This window comes from Myotis yumanensis, unplaced genomic scaffold (assembly GCF_028538775.1).
Source record: "Myotis yumanensis isolate MYYU_CA2020_CCGP unplaced genomic scaffold, mMyoYum1.0.hap1 SCAF_4, whole genome shotgun sequence".
NCBI classification, from domain to species: domain Eukaryota; kingdom Metazoa; phylum Chordata; class Mammalia; order Chiroptera; family Vespertilionidae; genus Myotis; species Myotis yumanensis.
The window spans coordinates 99,331,417-99,344,771 of record NW_027223755.1 but is presented as its reverse complement, the minus strand read 5'-3'; the positions used below and the strand labels follow the sequence as shown (position 1 = coordinate 99,344,771).

At 42.8% G+C, this 13,355-nt stretch overlaps 1 protein-coding gene across 1 annotated transcript in view; it reads left to right on the top strand.

The window, feature by feature from the left end:
- The window catches only part of HMOX2 (heme oxygenase 2), a 31,737-nt gene that overhangs the window by 10,592 nt on the left and 7,790 nt on the right, over window positions 1-13,355 (top strand). The window lies entirely within an intron of this gene.

The window sequence follows — 13,355 nt, the reverse complement described above, 5'->3', positions numbered from 1 at the left end:
CTTATCAGTTTATTCAGTCCTGTGTAATTCAACGTAATTTTGCTTGAATCCAGTTTTTCTAATAGTTCTCTCCATCTGGCCTGATAACTGAGGGTGATAGGGTCAGTCATAATTCCAAAAAGTTCGCTAGGCTGCCCATTAAGTTTCATATGATTTGCTCAGTGAACTGGGTGCTCCAATCACTACAGATTTTGGTAGACGTATCCCAAGTGGGAAATACATTTTCTAACAATTTCTTTGTCGTTGTTAGGGCATCATCCTTGTTGCAAATGAAAGCTTCAACTCATCCAGAAAAACATACACACAACAAGAACATACTGATAATGCATACTAAGTGGCAGTTGAATGAAGTCCAGCTAAAATGTACTATGGTAGATGAAGGAGTCTACCTGAAAAATGCCAAGGAGCTGGGAAGAACCAAATGGCCATCTTGAGTTTCCCATTGCCCCGACTATTCATTTAATTTCCAGTCATTGTTCATTCATCTTAATTTCTCTGATTCAGGAGTAGATTGTTGCCATGTTACAGGGACATGAGGATAGCAAAAGTCCACAATGAGGGGTAATTTTTGCAAAAACAGAATGAACTTCATCCACTAGTGAGTGCCACATTCTCATACTCAGGCTCAGTTGTTTTAAGTGTGTCCCTCAATTTTTAATTTTTTATTGATTTTTTTTTTTGAGAGAGCAACATTTAAAAAAATTTGTTCTTATTTATTTTATTTTATTATTTTTTTAATCGTTACCTGAGGATATTTTTTCCATTGTTTTTTTTACAGAGAGTGGAAGGGTGGCGGGGGAGAGAGACATGGGAGGGAGGCAGGAGGGGGAGAAAGAAACATTGACATGAGAGAAACGCATTGATTTATTGCCTCCTGCATGTGCCCCTACCTGGGCTGAGGAACCTACAACTGAGGTATATGCCCTTGATCAGGAATCGAACCCACAGCCCTGTGGTCTGTGGGCCGACACTCTAATCACTGAGCCATACAGGCTGGGCGAGAAACATAGATTCTGTTATTCCAATTATATATGCATTCATTGGTTCCTTTTTAAAAAAAAATATGTCTTGTTTTTTTTTAAAAAAATGTTTTTATTGATTTCAGAGAGGAAAGGAGAAGGAGAGATGGATAGAAACATCAATGATGAGAGAGAATCATTGATTGGCTGCGTCCTGCATGCTTCCTACTAGGGATTGAGCCTGCAACCCCGGTGTGTGCCCTGACAAGAAATCGAACTGTGACCTCTTGGTTCATAGGTCGATGCTCAACCACTGAGCCACACTGGCTGGGCTATAATATCTTTAAAAAATGTTCTTTTATTGATTTTAGAGAGAGGGAGGGAGGGAGAGAGAAACATTAATTTGTTGTTCCACTTATTTATGCATTCATTGGTTCCTTCTTGTATGTGCCCTGACTGGAGATTGAACCTACAACCTTGGCATATGGGGACGGTGCTTTAACCAACTGAGCTATTTGGCCAGGGCTCTTGTGTAATTAAAATCTTACCTGGAGTAGAATAGATACATAAAAACAATTTTTTTTTCTTTTTAACAGAATGAAAAAAAACTAAACTCTTACTCTGCATTAGGTTATTTGTGATATTTAAATTCATTTATTTAATTAATTTTCAATATTAATTCAGCTTAACCATATAGAAAAACTCCTCAAGATCTTTCTTTATAGACCTATGACTTTCTTAGTCCCTCTTTGTCTCTTCTTAACTCACTCAGACATAACCAACCTTATTTTAGGACTAGAGGCCTGGGGCACAAAATTCGTGCACAGGTAGGGTCCCTAGGCCTGGCTGGTGCTCAGGGCCAATTGGGCCTTCTGGCTTCTGGCCAGGGCCTTCTTTCCCTGGCTACCGGCTGCGGGCCGGGGCCTTCCTTCATTCTGCACTGCCCCCTGGTGGTCAGCGCACATCATAGTGAGCAATTGAACTGCCGGTCTCCTAGTCGAACTTCTGAGGGGACACTTAGTGTATTAGCCTTTTATATATATAGATAAACCTCGTTCTTTTAATTTCTTCCAAAAAAATGTATTTCCATACCTTATACTTTCTATTACTAAAAACATCTTTTTTTAAAAAAATATATTTTATTGGTTTTTTACAGAGAGAAAGGGAGAGAGATAGAGAGTTAGAAACATTGATCAGCTGCCTCCTGCACACCCCCCACCGGGGATATGCCCGCAACCAAGGTACATGCCCTTGACCGAAATCGAACCTGGGACCCTTCAGTCCGCAGACCAACGCTCCATCCACTGAGCCAAACCAGTCAGGGCACTAAAAACATCTTAATGAGAAATCTTAAGTCTTAGGAACCTCAATTGCTAGTGACAACTAAAAAGGTAAGCATGGGCCTGCAGACTGAAGGGTTGAGGGTTCAGTTTCCATCAAGGATACGTACCTGGGTTGCAGGTTTGATCCCCAACCCTGTTTGGCACTCGTGTGGGAAGCAACCAATTGATGTATCTCTCTTACATGAGTGTTCCTCTCTCTCTCTCTCTCTCTCTCTCTCTCTCTCTCTCTCTCCCCTCCCTCCTTCCCTTTCGCTCTCTCTAAAAATAATAATAATAATAAAGGTTTTGCTTTCTAGCAACTGAAATACAAAACAAATCAGTCCTGCTCCCAGAAAGGTACTGTGACTTTTTTTTTTTTTAAATATATTTTATTGATTTTTTACAGAGAGGAAGGGAGAGAGAGATAGAGAGTTAGAAACATCGACGAGAGAGAAACATAGAACCAGCTGCCTCCTGCACATCTCCTACTGGGGATGTGCCCGCAACCCAGGTACATGCCCTTGACCGGAATCGAACCTGGCACCCTTCAGTCCGCAGGCCGACGCTCTATCCACTGAGCCAAACCGGTTTCGGCTGTGACTCTTTTTGTTGTTATCTGTGGACAGTTCCCCAACTTGCCCCACCTTTTTCTATTTTCTGGTGGAAATTCAGTCTTCTCCAAAATCTCTGTAAAGGATATTTGATAAAGGTGTATGTGAATCATAGTGCCCAAACAAATCTCACCTTGTCTCTCTATCTGATGAAGGGATGAGAAGAGTACTAGACTCATGTCCTTTTTTGAACTACTTCAATACAGAGTATGTAACTGCAAGAGGCTGACCCCATCCTGCACAGGCTTGTGTCTGTATTTTAACAAGGAACTTCTGAAAACATAGTCCAATTATCCTAAGTGAATAGCTCTTCTGAGGTGCAAGCAGGGTTTCTCAACCTTGGTGCTATTGACATTTTGGGCTGGATAATTGTTGTTATTGGTGGTGGGTGTGTGCACTTGTGCTGTGCTTTCTGTGCATTGTGGGATGTTGAGTGGCATTCCTGGCCTCTACCCATACTAGATGCCAGTAGCACAGCCCACTGCTCAGTTGTAACAACCAGACATATCTCCAGACTTCGCCAAATGTGCCCTGGGTGGCAAAATGGCCCCAGCTGAGAATTATTGGATTGGGATTGATTGTTATGAGATACCAATGCAAATCATGTTTATCACAGTAAAATTTTCAGTTACTTAAACCTTTATTTATAGTGATGAGCTGCTCTAAAGAAACAAAATAATAATGTTCCCCGTCCCCCATCCTAATCCTTTGTAGCATGAAGGGGCCTTCACTTCATGTTCAAAGATCATCTTCTTTTAGGTCCTTTGCAAAATTTATTTTGCTAGAAATTCCAAGGTTTTTCTGTTCCTTTCTTATCAGAATGAAAACAGAGGTTCTTCCTAGTGAGCCTTCAACTCAAAGTCTGTGACCCCCATATAGATTTGATTGCCTGTAAGGCTTTTCATAGAGATAAGGGTATTTACATTTTTTGTCTGAAAATATGTGGGAACACTTGTTAGCTTTAAACTTTAAGTGACACTTTGTTTAGTGTATTAATGGGGATCATATGACATGTCAGTTTTATTTTTTTTAATTTTAATTTTTATTTATTTTTTATTTTATTTTATTTTTTAAAATATATTTTATTGATTTTTTACAGAGAGGAAGGGAGAGAGATAGAGAGTTAGAAACATCGATGAGAGAGAAACATCGATTAGCTGCCTCCTGCCCATCCCCCATTGGGCATGTGCCCGAAACCCAGATACATGCCCTTGACCGGAATCGAACCTGGGACCCTTCAGTCCGCAAGCTGACGCTCTATCCACTGAGCCAAACCGGTCAGGCGACATGTCAGTTTTATAAGTAATTTATCTCATATAATTCTCATACCTACCTTGTAGAGTTATTACCGTACCTACAGATGAAGAAACTGAGACTCTGAGAGGATAAGTAGCTGATCCAAGGCCACCCAGTGGTATGTGGAAGAACCAGGGTTGTGTCTGACAAAAAACTGTGTTTTGACCACATCCTGTGCTGCCTCTTAGCCTGTATGTGGCCAGTGGATTCTCTCTTGGCTGGCTCAGTTCAAGTAACATTTGTTAGGTGCTTACCACAGGTTGGCTCTGGAGATCATCATACAATTCAGTCACTTCTTCAACTCCTTTGATCAGCACATCGGCATGTGCTGTGCAGTAAGAACTTCTGTGCATGTGCCTGCCATGACATTTATTGAACCCATCTTCTAGAAACTTTCAGGTGGATGTATACTGAAATACAAAGACTTATATTTGATTCTAAATTAATGGTCACATATGGCACTTATACAGACCCTGAGTTACTGTCAGCGACTATTGCATGGGAAGCTGTGTCCTGGGAAGGTCATACTGGTTAGGAAAGTAAAACCTGTGGCTGTGGAAGTTTCATAGATAGACCAGGCAGAGTCACACATGATAATTTTCCCTTTATTTCTTCCCTTTAATCTTTGAAGGCTTCATTGAAGAACTAGAGTATCTGGAAAGACAGTTTAAGGGCATTTGGCTAAATAATCACTATGACACTTTTATTTTTCTGCCTTTTAAGTGTAGTTTTGATGAGTGTTACAAGTACTTAATTTGCTACTTAAAAAAAAAAAAAAGATGAGCTTCTTACTCTGAGAAAGTAATAGCTGCTGCTGCCATAGACGCAAGCCTGTGCAGGATGGGGTCAGCCTCTTGCAGTTACCAGTTTCTTGCTCCCTCTCCACAGCCCGCACTCTCCACCCCCTTGGCCACCAGAATCTAGGCCAGGGGTGGGCAAACTTTTTGACTCGAGGGCCACAATGGGTTCTTAAACTGGACCGGAGGGCCGGAACAAAAGCATGGATGGAGTGTTTGTGTGAACTAATATAAATTCAAAGTAAACATCATTACATAAAAGTGTACGGTCTTTTTTTTTTTAGTTTTATTCATTTCAGACGGGCCGCCCGCGGGCCGTAGTTTGCCCACGGCTGATCTAGGCAGTCATTGTGACAAAGCCTGGGAATAATACCTCACTTTGTGGACCAATGGAAACATGTTAAGATTCCTATGGGTTCAAAGTGAGAGATAGGAACCACCTTGTTAGATTGACCAATGCCTTGGCCTATGGAGTTGCTGATCTCATGAGAAGTTTGTGTTGAACTTTTGTATAGAGGTGTGCTTCCTGCAGAGGACTGATTTTGTGTTGTTGTCAAACCGTATCATCCTGTATCAACCAGTCTGAAACTTGCTTTTCTGGCTCAACATTATGTCTTAAAGATCTTCCTAGGTCAATAAATACATAACTACTCTGTCTCAGTTTAACTGCTATTTAGTCATCCAGGGAAGGTTTCTAGATTTTACTTAGTGGTTTATAAAAGATTTTGGCATATTTGAGTTAATTCCAAGTTTTTGCCATTATGAACTTGCAGCAAACCACCCTGATTTGCTCTTCTGGAGTAAATGGTAAAGTAGTAAGCACTCTTCTGGAGATGGTAAAAGAGTAAAAATGCGATTTTTGAAAAATAACCAAATTTTCTTTCCCCATCCTCCTCTCCACTGAAGCAGTTGGACAGCTCTGGGCTCCCGGGGGTGGGGGTGGGGGTAGGGAGGAGGCTGCTGAAAAGAAAACAGATGACTTGAATGAAGTTGCTTCAACTGTTTCACTGTTAAATATGAAGATTTCTGGTAGATTGCCTTTATCAAGAGATTTTAACTTAATGTTTCTTCTATTGCTATTTGCTTAATCTTTTTGTTTTAAAAAAATAATTTTGTGTTGAAATACTTCCTATTTATCACAGTACTGTTTCCAAGACAGAATATATATTTTCAATAAACAGAAAGATAGGCCCTCATCGGTGTGACTCAGTTGGTTGGAGCATCGTCCCGTGAACCAAAGGGTCATGGGTTCAATTCCCAGTAAGGGCACATGCCTGGGTTGTGGGTTTGATCCCTTGTCAGGGTGCATCAGGAGACAACTGATTGATGTTTCTTGCATAGATGTTTTTCTCTCTCTCTCTCTCTCCCTCTCCTTCTCCCTCTCCCTCCCTTCCTATTTGTCTGTAAAATCAATTAAAAATACACATATTCTCAGGTGAGGATTTTAAAAAACGTATTAAAAAAACACACCCAGAAAAGATAATACCGAAGACATTTTATTGTATACTAGGGGCCCGGTGCATGACATTTGTGCACTGAGGGGGGGGGGGGGGGGATGGTCCCTCAGCCTGGCCTGTGCCCTCTTGCAGTCTGGGACCCCTGAGAGGCTCCTGCCACCGCTGCTGTGCTTGCCAGCTGTGAGCCTGGTTTCTGGCTGAGCGGCGCTCCCCCTGTGGGAGTGCACTGACCACCAGGGGGCAGCTTCTGCATTGAGCGTCTGCCCCCTGGTGGTCAGTGCGCATCATAGCAACTCGTTGTTCTGCCATTTGGTCAATTTGCATATTAGTCTTTTATTATATAGGATTTTTATTTTTTGAAATATATTTTTTATTTATTTTATAAAGGAAGAGAGAGGGGGAGAGAGAGAGAAACATAAATGAGAGAGAATCATTGATTGGCAGCATCCTGCACACCCCACACTGGGTATTGAGCCTGCAGCCTGTGCATGTGTCCTGACCGGGAATTGAACCATGACCTCCTGGTTCATAGGTTGATGCTCAACCACTGAGCCACATTGGCCAGGCCTGAAGAGATTTTAAACACTCAGCACATGGAAGACATGCTTTCAGATTCTTGAAACTAGATCTTCTGTTTCTCTGTAGTTACTATGGCAATGGGTGCTATAGAGATGTGCAGACCCAATTGTGACCTCCCCTGGGATGCCTCCAAGCTTCTGGCTTCATTGTCCACCAAGGTATAGCAGGTCTGGTTGCTTCCATTCAGCCACCGAGTGGTGGTGGGTACTCTCCCCCCTTACTCCCCTTTGGGACCAACCATCTCCAGCCCTGCTAATCCACCAAAGCAAGGCTCCTCAGGGAATAATCTTCTCTGGTTGTCGTGTAATCTGAGTGAGCTAAGGTGAGTGCTGTAGGTACAAGCAGCAGCAGCTTTTGAATTTTCAAATGGGAGGCTGAGCATTTACTTCTCAGAAATAGAATTGAGCTCACTTATCATACTAAAAAAGCAAATGACACTCAGTGGTTTAGAAAATCTGTCCACTGCATGTGTAAATGCAGTGTAGTGTATGTAGCCTGGCTTTTTATGTTGCTAATAGTCTGGTGACATATCATCCCTCATGCATGTTAGCTGTGGACACGGTGGGCATCATGTTGCATTCAGAAGGAAAAAGGTTTGGTCCCAACTTGACTATTAATTCTCTGAATGACCTTGGCCATATTACTTAATTCTCTTGATGTTAGTTTTTTCATAATCAATGGATCCCTGATTGAAAGTGACAGCCTGGTGTGCCCCAGTCTGTTAGACTTTAGTCTGGTTCTCTTCCTCTGCATCACCCTTTCCTGGGCGAACTTGAGGGCCTGTTGCCTCTCTGCTAAGTTTCCATTAAGCCTGTTTGTGTTTGTAAAGAGGAAAGCACCTGGGAGCTGATAGCATTTCTAGGTTTTCCAAAATGGAAAGTTAGCAGAAGCATCTTAAACACCTACTCTCTCCCTCCACCCCCAAATGCTATTTGTACTCATCTTTTGTGAAAGAAGCTGAAACCACAGATGACAATTGTTGCACCTGAGTGAAAGGAAATTTGACTGACTCATACTTAGTTCACAGGACACATGCTTTTAGATTGTTCCAAAGTTGGAATAATCTTTGCTTGTTGGTACCTCAGGGTGACCCATAGTCTCATCTGCATTCCCTCTGTTATAGCCAGCCTTGTGGCATGTGTGATGCCTAGGCTTTGTTATAAATCCTAGCCTGACCATTTCAGAATTCAGTCAAGGTTTCAGCCCCCACACCCCAGATACTTCTCATGGGACTAAAGTGTCTTGATCTTCTCAGCCCTAAGACCTAGTCCTTTCATGTAAGGTGGGTCGCACTCAGGGACCAGGCAGAGTCTTGCATTTATTTCATTTCTAGCAGGAAGTGCTCTTTACCAGGACTCATCTTTAGCACCAACAACAGTAAAATTCTGGCCCCTTCTCTGAGCTCTTCCATGTTTCAGGTTTTGTCCTGGTATCTGCTTTGAATGCTCAGTTGTATTTGAGCATGCTAGAGATGAGCGCACTGCCTCCCCGTAAGAAAAGCCTGCCAAAGAGGTCTTGGACTTGCTGAGCAATGTCAGTTTTTGAGGTTACTAAGAGGCCAGCGCCCTTAGACTAGTTAGCAGTTGTTTTGCTTTCTGTTCACTTGTTGCCCAGATGTGCAAATGTATGTTTAGTAAATCTGATGTAAGAGCTCTGTCCCCAAAGTCCCCACATTTCCGGGACTCCTTCTCAGAACTTGCTCCTTATCAAGTTAATAGTCATCAGTTCAGTGAACCGTGGGATTGCATTCACCCAGTGATTAAAATGAAAGGGCTGAAGCTTGTGTATAAGATTTCCTGAGGAGTGGCAGCACCAGAGTTTAGAGACCTCAGGCCATACTATATAATAAAAGCATAATATGCAAATTGACTGAACGGCCGAACAGCGGAACGACCATCCACGACCATGCTATGACACCCACTGGCACCAGGCCAGCCAAGGCAGGTGTGATGCGATTGGTTGGGGGCCTGGCCATCGCCCCATGATCGCCCTGCAGAGGGAGGTCCAAGCCACTGACCACCAGGCTGGGGTGGGTAGGTGGGGCCTCCCTCTGCAAGGGAAGCCCGGGTACTGGAGGGAAGCCGGTGCTGGCAGCTGGGGGAAGGAAGGCCTACTCTTGCACGAATTTCATGCATTGGGCCTCTAGTTTATTCTATAAAGTCAGAAGCTGTTGACCTAGATGCTGTGGGTTTCCTAAGAGCAGGGGTCCTCAAACTATGGCTCGCGGGCCACATGCAAATACAAATATTGTATTTGTTCCCGTTTTGTTTTTTTACTTCAAAATAAGATATGTGCAGTATGCATAGGAATTTGTTCATAGTTTTTTTTTAAACTATAGTCCGGCCCTCCAACGGTCTGAGGGACAGTGAACTGGCCCCCTATTTAAAAAGTTTGAGGACCCCTGCCTTAGAGTTTTGCGAGGCCTCTCTTATCAAGTGCCTTGTTGGGTTAGAGTTGATTCACACTATCCACTGCTCCCAACATCCAGCTCAGCCAGCATGGAGCAGCATCTGCAGTGTGGATATTCTGGCTGCAGTGGTCACATGTCTCACCTTGGAAAGAACAGCTATTCCTATGTCCTGATGCTGCCAGAGGATGAGGGCTGCGTCAGAAGTACTCAGGTGCGACTTCAGAATTATCTGTGGAGTCACTGGATTTCACATTCTTCCTCAGTGTTTCATAATCACCCAACCAACAACTGTCTCAATAAGAGACTATCAGTAATTGAGGCAGCATTACATTTCATGAAACACTTAGCTACACAGGCTAGCTCATTTAGTCTTCACAGCACACATGAGAATGTGAAGCAAAGAAAGTTTTGTTACCTTGTTTTATGGATGAAGAAACAAATACTTTCAGAGGTTATGACTTACCTACAGTCATGGAGTTACTAAGCATTAGGATTCCAAATCTCAAACACAATCTTTTTAGCTCTAAACCATTCCCTTTGTGCAGGACCCAGCTGCCCTTCCATTCCCGAAGGTGAGCTGGGTCTATAGCAGTGATGGCGAACCTATGACACGTGTGTTAGAGGTGACACGCGAACTCATTTTTTTGGTTGATTTTTCTTTGTTAAATGGCATTTAAATATATAAAATAAATATCAAAAATATGTCTTTGTTTTACTATGGTTGCAAATATAAAAAAATTTCTATATGTGACACGGCACCAGAGTTAAGTTAGGGTTTTTCAAAATGCTGACACGCCGAGCTCATCGCCATCACTGTTCTATAGCAATAATCAACAGTGAGCTGAAACCCAGGAGTGGCCCTAGTAAACTGACAGGTCCTCTCCTACCCCACATTCCAGCCTCCCTGAGGTTTGTCTGCTTATTTACCTAACGCAGAAAACAGGTTGTACCTCCTCAGCACATCCGTTTGCAGGACGGATGCAAAACTGTCCGGTGGTGTGGGGTATACCCTTAAAAGTGCTGGATTTTAAACAGTGCTAAGGAGAACAAGTTCATCTCCACACTGCACCAAGAACAGGGCTTTTTCCTCTTGTTGAGAGTTTCCTGGCATCCTAGCAAGGTCTGAAAAACTCACCAGGCGTGTCTCTTAGGGTAGGTAGACCAGCTGGTCAACAGCTGTGAGTTCATTCTCAATTCTTTTTTTTTTAAAATATATTTTATTGAATTTTTACAGAGAGGAAGGGAGAGGGAATAGAGAGTTAGAAACATCGATGAGAGAGAAACATCGATCAGCTGCCTCTTGCACACCTCCTACTGGGGATGTGCCTGCAACCAAGGTACATGCCCTTGACTGGAATCGAACCTGGGACCCGTGAGTCCGCAGGCCGACGCTCCATCCACTGAGCTAAACCGGTTAGGCTCATTCTCAATTCTTTTTGTAACTTTTGAATAAGTTAATATTTGTTATAAAGTGTTTTCACAGTTATTGTCTTATGTGATCCTCTCAGTATTTGAACGATGGGTAGGTATTCATTCTATTTTACAGGTGAAAAATTGAGAGAGCTGGAGAGGTTTGGAAGCTCTGAAGAGATGCAACTTTCTGTCCCTGGCTTGCTCCCTTCTGTTCCTTTCACAGTAGCCCCAGCATTTTTTGTTCCCCAGATCGTATATAGGGGTATAAGTACGATGTTAGAATTTACTCTTTCTATCTAGACAGATACTCAGAACAGAACTTTAGTGATAGGCAAACACCTATTTGTTTATATCTGCTGAGATCTGATGGGAGTATGTGGCACCATTAAGCATTGACTTAGCTTGGTTATGGTATTGTTAAATAGAAACAGGTATTCTCACTTAAAAGCGAAAAGCCTCTAGGCTATCTAATGAGAGAAGTAACAGGGAGAGTCCGGGATTCTTTTTTTAAAAAAATATATTTTATTGATTTTTTACAGAGAGGAAGGAAGAGGGACAGAGAGTCAGAAACATCGATGAGAGAGAAACATCGATCAGCTGCCTCCCGCACACCCCCTACTGGGGATGTGCCCGCAACCACAGTACATGCCCTTGACCAGAATCGAACCCGGGACCCTTCAGTCTGCAGGCCGATGCTCTATTCACTGAGCCAAACCACTTAGGGCTGGGATTCTTTTTAAAAAAATATTTTTATTGATTTCAGAGAAGAAGGGAGAGGGAGAGAGAGATCAAAACATCAATGATGAGAGAGAATCATTGATCAGCTGCTTTCTGCACACCCCACATTGGGGTTCGAGCCTGCAACCTGGGCATGTGTCTTGACTGGGAATTGAACTGTGACTTCCTGGTTCATAAGTCGACGCTCAACCACTGAGCCACTGGGCTGGACAGTCTGGGATTCTTGTATTCTGTGTTTTACCACCAAAAATATTTATGGGTCACATATGACACATGGTTTCTGTGGGAGGTAATACATCATTTTTGAACTGCTACCCTCCTGAATATCACAATATAAGTGGGTAGGGTGAGATCATAGACAAAGATGTATACAGTTGAGAGGTTATTTGTTCTGCCTGAAGAGTGGAGAAAATAAACACACACACAACCACAACCACAACCACACAACCCATGGCTGTGGGAAGGAAGCTGTACTAGTTATCAGAGGCTGGCCTTCAGATGGAAAGGAGCCAGAGTCTGATGGATTGCTTGCCCTCGCAGGCGTGGTGAGGAGCAGCCTGCTGGGTCAGGGTTAGTGGATGTGGAACTGGACCTGTATGGAGCATTCAGAGAGGTACTGGGGAACCAATGTGCAGCTCTGGTTGTGGAAAGCATCTTAGGGCAGGGACTGCAGGGGAGATCCTCAGCCTTCCAGAAGCAACAAAGAAAACACAGCATAGATAGGTAAATGCAGTAGCTAGCCCAGCTGGGCCCTGAGGTGTGAGAAGGGCCTGGGCCAGCTCAGAGGCTTGAGAAATATAAATAAGTCAATAGAAAATCCATACCACAGGAGGGGAGTTGGGAAGGAGAGGGAGAAAGAAGGGAGTCAGTCAGATCTGAAGAAAGGTAAAACCAGCTTTCATACCAGCTAATTTAGAGACATAGTACCCAATTAACATTTTTGTTATTTTACTTGGTATTTTAGAATTTAATCAATATTTTCTTATTCACACCGCCTCCTTTCATTTAGCAAGCTTTCTCAGTAAGCATTACTTTTGTGCAACTGCACCAATTGTAATTCAGGTTGGTGACTCCCCAGGGTGCTGGGTTCTAAGTGGTTTGGAACATGGTATTGGACTCTGAGAAATAGTCTGAGGGAGTCTTGATGATTGGGCCCTTAGGAAGCTTCTGATTTAACCTTAGACCTTATGTATCTTATAACTGAAAATTTGTACTCTTTTACTAACCTATTGCCCCATCCGAGCCCCTGACAACCACTGGTCTACTGTCTGTTTCTATGACTTCAGCCCTCCTCTTTTTTTAAAGATTCCCCATATAAGTGGTACCATGCATATTTTTTGTCTGCTTGTTTTACTTTTTTTTTTTTTTTATCCTCACCCGAGGATATTTTTCCATTGATTTTTTTTTAGAGAAAGTGGAAGAAAAAGGGAGAGACAGAGAGCATCAATGTGAGAAACACATCAATTGGTTGCCTCCTGCACATGCCTTGACCAGGGCCGGGGACAGGGAGGAGCCTGCAACTGGGGTACGTGCCCTTGACCGGAATCGAACCCAGGACCCTTCAGTCGACAGGCTGATGCTCTATCCACTGAACCAAATCGACTAGGGCTTATTTCACTTTTTGATATTTATTTTCTAAGCATTCTTGGAGAACATCAGTAAGCCACAATCAAAATTTAAGTACAAACAATCCTATTTAATATTTACTGAGTGCTATGCTAAAACTTTACCTTCCATGTTCTCATTTAATTCCTGTCATTAATCCCATTGTAT